At 44.9% G+C, this 11760-nt stretch overlaps 1 protein-coding gene across 1 annotated transcript in view; it reads right to left on the reverse strand.

Annotated features, from left to right (window-relative positions):
* Positions 1-11760, reverse strand: part of LOC106606141 (RNA-binding motif, single-stranded-interacting protein 3) — a 112501-nt gene that overhangs the window by 89012 nt on the left and 11729 nt on the right. The window lies entirely within an intron of this gene.

Here is an 11760-nt window from a genome sequence, read left to right on the forward strand (position 1 = left end):
GTATAACTCAACTGACTGGCTGAATGCTGGCTGGTATAACTCAACTGACTGGCTGAATGCAGGCTGGTATAACTCAACTGACTGGCTGAATGCAGGCTGGTATAACTCAACTGACTGGCTGAATGCAGGCTGGTATAACTCAACTGACTGGCTGAATGCAGGCTGGTATAACTCAACTGACTGGCTGAATGCTGGCTGGTATAACTCAACTGACTGGCTGAATGCTGGCTGGTATAACTCAACTGACTGGCTGAATGCTGGCTGGCTTGTCTCTGATCTTGGGGAAGAGGAGTTTCATATTTCATATTATATTACATTACAGTTGATTTAAGATATTTTTAATAATGTTAATAACTTTTCTTCAGTTTCTTGCTGCTCTCTTTGTACGCTGGTCAAACTGGGTTTGACTTGGTGTACTATATTGTATTTTGGATGGATGGCTTCAGGGCATGTCTTTAATGGAGAAGTTAGGGGAGGAGAGTGGAGGACAGGAGAAGAGGGGATAGGAGAGGAGAGAGAAGAGGGGATAGGAGAGGAGAGAAGAAGAGGGGATAGGAGAGGAGAGGAGATAGAAGAGGAGAGAAGACGAGACAGAAGAGGAGAGAAGTGAGGAGAGGAGAAGAGGGGATAAGAGAGGAGAGGAGACTAGAAGAGGGGAGAGGAGACTAGAAGAGAGGAGACTAGAAGAGGGGAGAGGAGAGGAGAGGAGAGGAGAAGAGAGGAGAGGAGAGGAGGGGATAGGAGAGGAGGGGATAGGAGAGGAGTGGAGAGGAGAGGAGACGAGGGGAGAGGAGAGGAGAGGAGACGAGAGAAGAGGATTAACACATCTCTCTGTGCAGATTGAGAACGGCTCTTTGGAACGAATCGATGCGTCTCCCTACAAGTTGGTCTCAGCCTATTGTTCATGCGTGCTGGGAGCATGGAAGCTATTCATTGTTACGTGCATCACATACTCTTTAACAGCTGCATAACTACATGTAAACAAGCCCCTATTCACACACTTTAATAGTCATTTTCTTCCATGCCCTCATCTAAGTGCACAATACCACATTAGCCACTACCAATGTTCCCTATAAACTGCACTCGTGCGCAGGCACGCAGCAGTCGCAAAACTCCCCCGGGATTTCCGCGCAGAAGAAATATCAGCCCACAGAGAGAAGCACGAGAATTAACTTCTAGAATGTTCCATGTTAGCTACAACTATCAACGCTTCCCTTTACTGTGGCAATTGTGATCGAATCAATACAATATTAGCCACATTCAGTGCAACATACCGAAACAAAACAAGCTACGCAAGAGATTTTACTTTAGGCAGAACGCTTCAGAGTAGGATTTTATTGCACATGACTCAGCCCGTACTCTACACAGACCAGTGTGTCATAACCAATCAGAGCTGCAGTAGGCCTACTGCAAATGCAAATAGACCATTGCCATATATTGATCTGTGCCATTCACTTTGAACTGGACTGTGTTTACAGCATGAACGGCTGTGAGTAGATGCACTGGACTGTGTTTACAGCATGAGCGGTTGTGAGTAGATGCTCTTATTTTTGAGATCAAAGCGAGACCTGCATGTAGCCACGCGTGCACATTCTGTTCATATCCTTTGCTAGTTAGTAAGTAAATTAGCCCAGTTATAGATCATTTGTAGTCAGCAATAGGGGACTGATTGCTTCCTACAAGAGCACAAAACGTGTCCATTTCTAGGCATCTTTGAAAAGCGAGGGAGAGATACGGTAGAAAAATTACAAGATTATGTTTTAATACTGTTTATGCATCGAATAGCTTTGATTAGTACTCTCTCATCTGTGTCTGTGTGACTGAGTTGGGCCTCTGGGGCTTAATGCTGGCAATTGATTTAAGATGGCTTGGTGATAAAAACCCACAGCCTGCATTCCATTGAATGATTAGTGTCTGTGAAATGCTGGCCTGTCTACCAGGGCCAGGTGAACCAGCCCTCCAGTTTCTCTCCCACACACAGATGAACACTGGACTTGTGAGGAGGACCCAGTGTCCCATGTTGCATCAGTATCTGTGTGTTAAGGAGTGGCAAACTGAGAAGATGACCCTGTATAAACAAGCAGGAAATGACCTAGAGACAGGAACCTGGCTCAATGTAAATATTGCTGTCTGTTGCTTAATGGCACAATGTACCTTTGTATAATTCTGTTGTTTGTCATGAATATTCAGGAGGATGTATTTTACTATAAAGAGCTGTAACCCAGATCTGCTCGTGGGTTCTCAGCGATCACTTCCGGGTGATTGTGGGTTCTCAGCGATCACTTCCGGGTGATTGTGGGTTCTCAGCGATCACTTCCGGGTGATTGTGGGTTCTCAGCGATCACCTCCGGGTGATTGTGGGTTCTCAGCGATCACTTCCGGGTGATTGTGGGTTCTCAGCCATCACTTCCGGGTGATTGTGGGTTCTCAGCCATCACTTCCGGGTGATTGTGGGTTCTCAGCGATCACTTCCGGGTGATTGTGGGTTCTCAGCGATCACTTCCGGGTGATTGTGGGTTCTCAGCGATCACTTCCGGGTGATTGTGGGTTCTCAGCGATCACTTCCGGGTGATTGTGGGTTCTCAGCGATCACTTCCGGGTGATTGTGGGTTCTCAGCGATCACTTCCGGGTGATTGTGGGTTCTCAGCGATCACTTCCGGGTGAGTGTGGGTTCTCAGCGATCACTTCCGGGTGATTGTGGGTTCTCAGCGATCACTTCCGGGTGAGTGTGGGTTCTCAGCAATCACTTCCGGGTGATTGTGGGTTCTCAGCGATCACTTCCGGGTGATTGTTGACCTGCTCCATTAAAGTTTGATTGTCTTGAAGTCATCTAAAAGCCTCTCTCCTTTTGGTTATTAGTATTCCACGACAGATAAAGAACTTTTGTTTGTCTTAAAGGGGCAGTGTTGTATTTTGAGACAGGCTTGAATAAGGTAAGTAGCCAATAGGCAGAGGGTGGTAGCATTATTGTCTGATTCTCTTGTAATAATGGTATGGAATAATAATGCATTTTATTTTGTAAAGTGGTTTCTTGCATCAAACAACACAACAACATTTCCAGTCACCTCCTTGTCTGAAGGACAAGTGGATTAACAGGTTGATATCAAGCCCTGCATGTTTTATTCAAAAGTCTCATGGAATGTAGGCCTACATTGAACACCACACATTGGCTCCTACTATAGGCTGAATGATAGAACAGGTGTCCTGATGTTGTCTGGTGGTTACTGGTGGTTACTGGTGTTGTCTGGTGGTTACTGGTGTCCTGATGTTGTCTGGTGGTTACTGGTGGTTACTGGTATCCTGATGTTGTCTGGTGGTTACTGGTGGTTACTGGTGTTGTCTGGTGGTTACTGGTATCCTGATGTTGTCTGGTGGTTACTGGTATCCTGATGTTGTCTGGTGGTTACTGGTGTCCTGATGCTGTCTGGTGGTTACTGGTGTCCTGATGCTGTCTGGTGGTTACTGGTGTCCTGATGTTGTCTGGTGGTTACTGGTGTCCTGATGTTGTCTGGTGGTTACTGGTGTCCTGATGCTGTCTGGTGGTTACTGGTGTCCTGATGCTGTCTGGTGGTTACTGGTGTCCTGATGCTGTCTGGTGGTTACTGGTGTCCTGATGCTGTCTGGTGGTTACTGGTGGTTACTGGTGTCCTGATGCTGTCTGGTGGTTACTGGTGTCCTGATGTTGTCTGGTGGTTACTGGTGCCCTGATGCTGTCTGGTAGTTAAAGGTGGTTACTGGTGGTTACTGGTGTCCTGATGCTGTCTGGTAGTTACTGGTGGTTACTGGTGTCCTGATGCTGTCTGGTGGTTACTGGTGTCCTGATGTTGTCTGGTGGTTACTGGTGGTTACTGGTGTCCTGATGCTGTCTGGTGGTTACTGTTGTCCTGATGTTGTCTGGTGGTTACTGGTGTCCTGATGCTGTCTGGTGGTTACTGGTGGTTACTGGTGTCCTGATGCTGTCTGGTGGTTACTGGTGTCCTGATGCTGTCTGGGGGTTACTGGTGGTTACTGGTGTCCTGATGTTGTCTGGTGGTTACTGGTGTCCTGATGCTGTCTGGTGGTTACTGGTGTCCTGATGCTGTCTGGTGGTTACTGGTGTCCTGATGTTGTCTGGTAGTTACTGGTGGTTACTGGTGTCCTGATGCTGTCTGGTGGTTACTGGTGTCCAGATGTTGTCTGGTGGTTACTGGTGTCCTGATGTTGTCTGGTGGTTACTGGTGTCCTGATGCTGTCTGGTGGTTACTGGTGTCCTGATGCTGTCTGGTAGTTACTGGTGGTTACTGGTGTCCTGATGTTGTCTGGTGGTTACTGGTGTCCTGATGCTGTCTGGTGGTTACTGGTGTCCTGATGCTGTCTGGTGGTTACTGGTGTCCTGATGCTGTCTGGTGGTTACTGGTGGTTACTGGTGTCCTGATGCTGTCTGGTGGTTACTGGTGGTTACTGGTGTCCTGATGCTGTCTGGTGGTTACTGGTGTCCTGATGCTGTCTGGTGGTTACTGGTGTCCTGATGTTGTCTGGTGGTTACTGGTGTCCTGATGTTGTCTGGTGGTTACTGGTGTCCTGATGTTGTCTGGTGGTTACTGGTGTCCTGATGCTGTCTGGTGGTTACTGGTGTCCTGATGCTGTCTGGTGGTTACTGGTGTCCTGATGCTGTCTGGTGGTTATTGGTGTCCTGATGCTGTCTGGTGGTTACTGGTGTCCTGATGCTGTCTGGTGGTTACTGGTGTCCTGATGCTGTCTGGTGGTTACTGGTGTCCTGATGCTGTCTGGTGTCCTGATGTTGTCTGGTGGTTACTGGTGGTTACTGATGGATGTTTACTGGTGTTCTGATGTTGTCTGGTGTCCTGATGTTGTCTGGTAGTTACTGGTGTCCTGATGGATGTTTACTGGTGTTCTGATGTTGTCTGGTGTCCTGATGTTGTCTGGTAGTTACTGGTGTCCTGATGGATGTTTACTGGTGTTCTGATGTTGTCTGGTGGTTACTGGTGTCCTGATGTTGCCTGGTGGTTACTGGTGGTTACTGGTGTCCTGATCTTGTCTGGTGTCCTGATGCTGTCTGGTGGTTACTGGTGTCCTGATGTTGTCTGGTGGTTACTGGTGTCCTGATGGATATTTACTGTGTCCTGACAGTGAGTTGTTGGGTTGAAAGCACAGGACCTGATCCAGGGTAAGTTAATAAAGGAAGTTAGGGTGAACCACAACACAGTGACTGGCTGTGAGACAGGCTGGACTATATCCAAACCTCCCTCCCTTCCATCCTTCCCTTTCATGTTTCTGCCTAGAACACTCTGTTCCCCTAAACAGCAGAAGCAGCTGTTACTACACTACTGTAAACACAGGCATCATTACTCTGTCATTACCATGCCTGGTGTTACTGGGTAAACACAGGTATCATTACTCTGTCATTACCATGCCTGGTGTTACTGGGTAATGCAGCGCTGCAATGAGCTGTGACCCCATCATCCCTTTAATGCAGAGCTGCAATGAGCTGTGACCCCCATCATCCCTTTAATGCAGAGCTGCAATGAGCTGTGACCCCCATCATCCCTTTAATGCAGAGCTGCAATGAGCTGTGACCCCATCATCCCTTTAATGCAGAGCTGCAATGAGCTGTGACCCCCATCATCCCTTTAATGCAGAGCTGCAATGAGCTGTGACCCCATCATCCCTTTAATGCAGAGCTGCAATGAGCTGTGACCCCCATCATCCCTTTAATGCAGAGCTGCAATGAGCTGTGACCCCATCATCCCTTTAATGCAGAGCTGCAATGAGCTGTGACCCCATCATCCCTTTAATGCAGAGCTGCAATGAGCTGTGACCCCCATCATCCCTTTAATGCAGAGCTGCAATGAGCTGTGACCCCATCATCCCTTTAATGCAGAGCTGCAATGAGCTGTGACCCCCATCATCCCTTTAATGCAGAGCTGCAATGAGCTGTGACCCCATCATCCCTTTAATGCAGAGCTGCAATGAGCTGTGACCACATCAATCTTTTAACATGACTGATAGGGGACTGGAGAGATGACAGACAGGCTGAGTGACATAATGTGCCAGGGGGATTGGATACACACAGGGGCGTGTGTTTCACACACACACACACACACAGAAACAGACACATACATACACATGCACACACACACACACACAGACACAGACACACACACACAAGTAAATGCACACACACACACACACACACACATACAGAGAGAGAGCGAGACCTCCTCCACCTTTTTCAAGGCTGATTTTTTTCCGTCTCTGTCTGTCTGTCTTTCTGTCTGGTCTTCCTCTCCCCCAGGCCATCCCCACTCAGGCCTCCTGGGAGTCCTTTGTTGTCTGAGGCTGGCCTTGGTGGATGAGTATCTGGTTGTCAGGCTGTTTTCTGAGGGCTCTTAGTCCTCTCTCTGTCTGCTCTTCTCCAGGCCCAGTCCATCCCAACCCATTTATAGGTCCCTGGGTTCCCTCACTGGACTGATTGAATGAGGCTGGTTTGAGAGGCTGTGTCTGAGTGATCCCCACTAAAAGCCCTCTCCTCTCCCACGCAGCTACTAGTGCCGGCCTACTGAGATCTGGAGGCTTGGAGTTACTCTCATTCAGGCTACATTACCCATCATTCATTTGGGGCCTGTCTTTACCTCTGAAGCACACAAACACACCAACCCCATCTTCTCCCATTATCTAAATTTGACCTGTCCATTTACCTCTGGCCATCAGACATGAAGATAGAACACATGTCCTGGACGGGGCCAGCTACAGTGGAGAGATGAGGGTTAAACTGGTACAACTACACATGTAAACGTCCAGCTACAGTGGAGAGATGAGGGTTAAACTGGTACAACTACGCATGTAAACGGCCAGCTACAGTGGAGAGATGAGGGTTAAACTGTGTCGTGTCTTTGGCTATGCCGGATTAAGTGGTATGACATGCTAACTTATAAAATTATTTCTCTGTAATTAATATTACCTGATTAAGCTAATCATGTAAATGTAATTAACTAGAAAGTCGGGGCACGACGGAAGAACGTTTATAGAGCTGTTATCTTCCGAATAAACTCTTAAAATACTTAGTAATATTTTACCTCGATAGCAGTCAATATTAACCCTAGTCTTATTTTCAGTCTCATAATGAAAGTTGTAAGTTCTTGGTTATCTTCACGAACCCTGGCTAACAAGTTGAATCAGCAATACAAAATTGGGTTTAATTATTTATTTACTAAATACCTAACTAATCACACAGAATTACAAATACACAGAATACAATGTCGTCATACAGAAAACGTCCCGGTAGACGGAACAGATATGACGGCTGGTTACACAAAGGAAAGGGGGTTGGGCTTGAATGAAAGAGCGGGAAGATTTAGGAACAGAGAAACAGCAGCTATGCTATCGTAAATACATTATCTTATGCATTCTAAATTACCGCCCATTTGGAAAAGGAAAATGCAATAAATATTTACTCTGAGCTGCGCTTCGGTAGATTGGTCGTAGATGCTGGCCGGGTTGGCCAACAGATCTTCCTGTTACTCGGAAGAATGTCTCTGGTGGTCAATTGGATACGTGGTGGTATCTTCGTCCGTCTGTTAGACTGGATTCCGTCGTCCGTCCTTTCCTAGCCCACGTTACAGCGGCCGCTGCTAACTCAACGGCTAGGAAGTAGCACTTCTGTAGTGAATAAGCTCAAAGTTCATACCAGTTCATACCAGAGCTCACGCCGAGGTTGGCTTAGTTGACATGTGTGTCCTTCTAACTAGAGGCTGCAGCCCTCCCGTACTGGAACTACTGGTTATCTTTTCGTCAAAGGATTATATAGTGGAGAGGGGGAGGGAGGTGTTTCATCGTTTATAACCCCTGTCTCTTCACAGGGTTGGGCCACTGATCGAGCAGGGCACTTTCCTTATGAAAACCCAAATCTCTCATTCGGAAGCTAAAATTACATTTAATCTCCTAACAAACATTTTCAATATCAAACATTTCAATTGCATAACAATTCCATGTGACTCTGATAACTAGAGGGTGTATACTTTCCCAGGTACAGTTTATGTCGTCCTGTCATCAGTCATAATATCTCAGATGACAACCGAACTGACATACATACTCAGCTACAGTGGAGAGATAAGGGTTAAACTGGTACAACTATACATGTAAACGGCCAGCTACAGTGGAGAGATGAGGGTTAAACTGGTACAACTACGCATGTAAACGGCCAGCTACAGTGGAGAGATGAGGGTTAAACTGGTACAACTACACATGTAAACGTCCAGAAAGGAAAGCAATCTGTGGGCTGTATTCCCTGAGGTTGGGTTGTAAACAGATAAAGACCAGGGGATTGTTGTACAATACAATGGCAGAAGAACTGATTATGTTTTCCAAAGCTGGGGCCATTTCATGTTTGAAAAGAGAGAGAGAGAAAGAGACAGAGATAGACAGAGAAAGAGACAGAGAGAGAGACACACAGAGAGAGAGAGGAAGAGAAAGTCACAGAGACAGACACAGAGAGAGAGAGAGACAGAGAGACAGAGAGAGAGAGTCCTGTACTCTTTTTCCCCCATAACATAACATCCATCACTAAACAGCCATCACAAACTCCAGCCATCACTAACTCCAGCCATCACTAACTCCTTTCTTCACTAACTCCAGCCATCACCAAAGAGCCATCACCAAAGAGCCATTTCTAACTCCAGCCATCACCAATCAGCCATCACTAACTCCAGCCATCACTAACTCCAGCCATCACCAATCAGCCGTCACTAACTCCAGCCATCACTAACTCCAGCCATCACCAATCAGCCATCACTAACTCCAGCCATCACTAACTCCAGCCATTACCAACTCCAGCCATCACCAATCAGCCATCACTAACTCCAGCCATTACCAACTCCAGCCATCACTAACTCCAGCCATCACTAACTCCAGCCATCACCAATCAAGTCTAGTCAGAAGTTTTTCAAGTTAAGTCTCAAGTCAAGTAAAACAAAATCTAGACATGCTTGTTCAACTCCAAATGGAGACCTAGGAACTATAAGGCTCTGTGTAACATTTTAGTCTATAATGAATGAGGCATATAATACAGCTTTAGATGGTGCTTCATATGGTGCCTTCAGGAAGTATTCACAACCCCTGTCAGAAAGTATTGACACCCCCTGTCAGAAAGTATTGACACCCCCTGTCAGAAAGTATTCACACCCCCCTGACTTTCCCCACATTTTGTTGTGTTACATCCTGGCCTGCACACAATACCCCATTCATGTCAAAGTGGAATTAGGATATCTACAAATTAATTATTTTTTTTAAATGAAAAGCTGAAATGTGTTGAGTCAATAAGTATTCAACGCCTTTGCTATGGCAAGCCTAAATAAGTTCAAGAGTAAAAATATGCTAAACCAATCACATAGTAAGTTGCATGGAATCACTCGGTGTGTAATAATAGTGTTTAACATGATATTTGAATGACTAACTCATCTCTGCAAAAAACATGGCAAAGCTATTCATTTTTGGTCCTGAATATAAAGTGTTATGTTTGGGGCAAATCCAATATACACATTACTGAGTACCACTTTCCATATTTTCATGCATAGTGGTGGCTGCATCATGTTATGGGCATGCTCGTAATTGTTAAGGACTGGGGAGTTTTTCAGGATAAAAAAAGAAACGGAATGGAGCTAAGCACAGATACTGGGAGACAAATTCCCAGGTCAATAACCAAAACACAAGGCCAAACCACAAGGCCAAATCACAAGGCCAAATCACAAGGCCAAAACACAAGGCCAAATCACAAGGCCAAATCACAAGGCCAAATCACAAGGCCAAAACACAAGGCCAAGTCACAAGGCCAAATCACAAGGCCAAAACACAAGGCCAAATCACAAGGCCAAAACACAAGGCCAAATCACAAGGCCAAATCACAAGGCCAAATCTACACTGCTGTTCCTATTTACAGTTTGACTTAAATCGGATCTCTGGCAAGAGAATTTTTTTTTTGAGAATTTTTTTTAAGAATAATGGGCAAATATTGTACAATCCAGGAGTGGAACGCTCTTAGTGACTTACCAAGAAAGATCATTCTAACATGTATTGACTCCGGGGTGTGAATACTCATGTAAATTCCTTTTTTCTCTATTTCATTTTCAATAATTTTTCCCAAAAATATGTTTTCACTTTGTCGTTATGGGTTATAGTGTGTAGATAGGTGGGGAAAATAAATCTATGCAATCCATTTGGAATTCAGGTTGTAATACAATACAATTTAGAGTCCAGAACAAGCAGGATCATGTGGCCTGTATGCAGCAGGGGGGTTGCAGGATTGGAAGTAAAGCAAATCATTCATAATGAATATGTTGCATATACTTGTACACCCCATAAGTATTGAAGGCAGTGTGATGTTCCAGCTGTCTGTAGACATATAGCCAGTAGCACCATTACATTTAAAGTTGAGTCATTTAGCAGACACTCTTATCAAGAGCGACTTACAGTAGCGAATGCATACATTTCATATATTTTTTCTCCGTACTAGTCCCCCGTGGGAATCAAACCCACAACCCTGGCATTGCAAACACCATGCTCTACCAACTGAGCTACACTACTTATACCCCCACTGATGTACAGAATTATAAACCCACCCAAACTAAACTCATCTGAAATATGAAAATTATCTGCCAAATTATCTGGCAAAGATGGGTCCGTACCAAAGCATAGATTAGATGTATTTAAAACAAGAATTTTGTTCAATGCCATAGAAATATGTTAGTGACCAGATCGAATAAGCAAAGGTAGAAATATAAAAATACAAATGGTAGGCTAGAAGTAGCCTATTTAAATATGTAACAATGTATTATTAGGCAAATTGTATTCCTCGGGATTAATTTTATTGTTTAACAAACACAATGCTCTCAGTCAGTCAATCCAAAATGTTATTGAACCTCAAACCTGAATGTTTAACAAAGGAAAATATATTTCTCAGGGAAATATATAAGTGTGCACAATTATTAGGCAACTATTAGTGTGCAGAATTATTAGGCAACTAAATTACAAAAATAATCTCTCTCAACTCACTTGTTTATTCTCAATTTTTAGAGTAAGTGTAACAGATAAGTAACACAAAATGACAATTCTATAACATTTTTGGCCTTTCAAAAATATTCAGTGACCAATATAGCCACCCTTATTTTCAATAACTGCCATGAGCCTTCCATCCATGGAGTCTGTCAGTTTCTTGATCTGTTCACGATCAATTTTCACTGAAGCAGCAACCACAGCCTCCCAAATGCTGTTCAAAAATGTGTATTGTCTTCCATCACTGTAAATCTCACGTTTGAGAAGGGCCCACAAGTTCTCAATAGGATTTAATTCAGGTGAGGAAGGGGGCCAGGTCATTATTCAGGCGTCTTTGAGGCCCTTGCTGGCTAGCCAAGCAGTGGAGTACTTGGATGCATGTGATGGAGCATCGTCCTGCATAAAGATCATGGCCTTCTAGAATGCTGAGGACTTCTTCCTGTACCACTGTTTGACGAAAGAATCTTCCAGAAACTGGCAGTAGGTTTGGGAGTTGAGTTTCAGTCCATTTTCAACCCGAAAAGGTCCAACTACCTCATCCTCAATGATAGCAGCCCATACCAGTACCCCTCCTTCACCTTGCTGGCACCTGACTCAAAGTGGTGCCCTGTGTCCATTACTGATCCAGCCACGGGCCCATCCATTTGGTCCATCAAGAGTCACTTTCATTTCATCTGTCCATAAAACCTTTGAAAAATCTGTCTTCAGGTATT

This window comes from Salmo salar, chromosome 05, assembly GCF_965601325.2.
Source record: "Salmo salar chromosome 05, fSalSal1, whole genome shotgun sequence".
Lineage (NCBI taxonomy): Eukaryota > Metazoa > Chordata > Actinopteri > Salmoniformes > Salmonidae > Salmo > Salmo salar.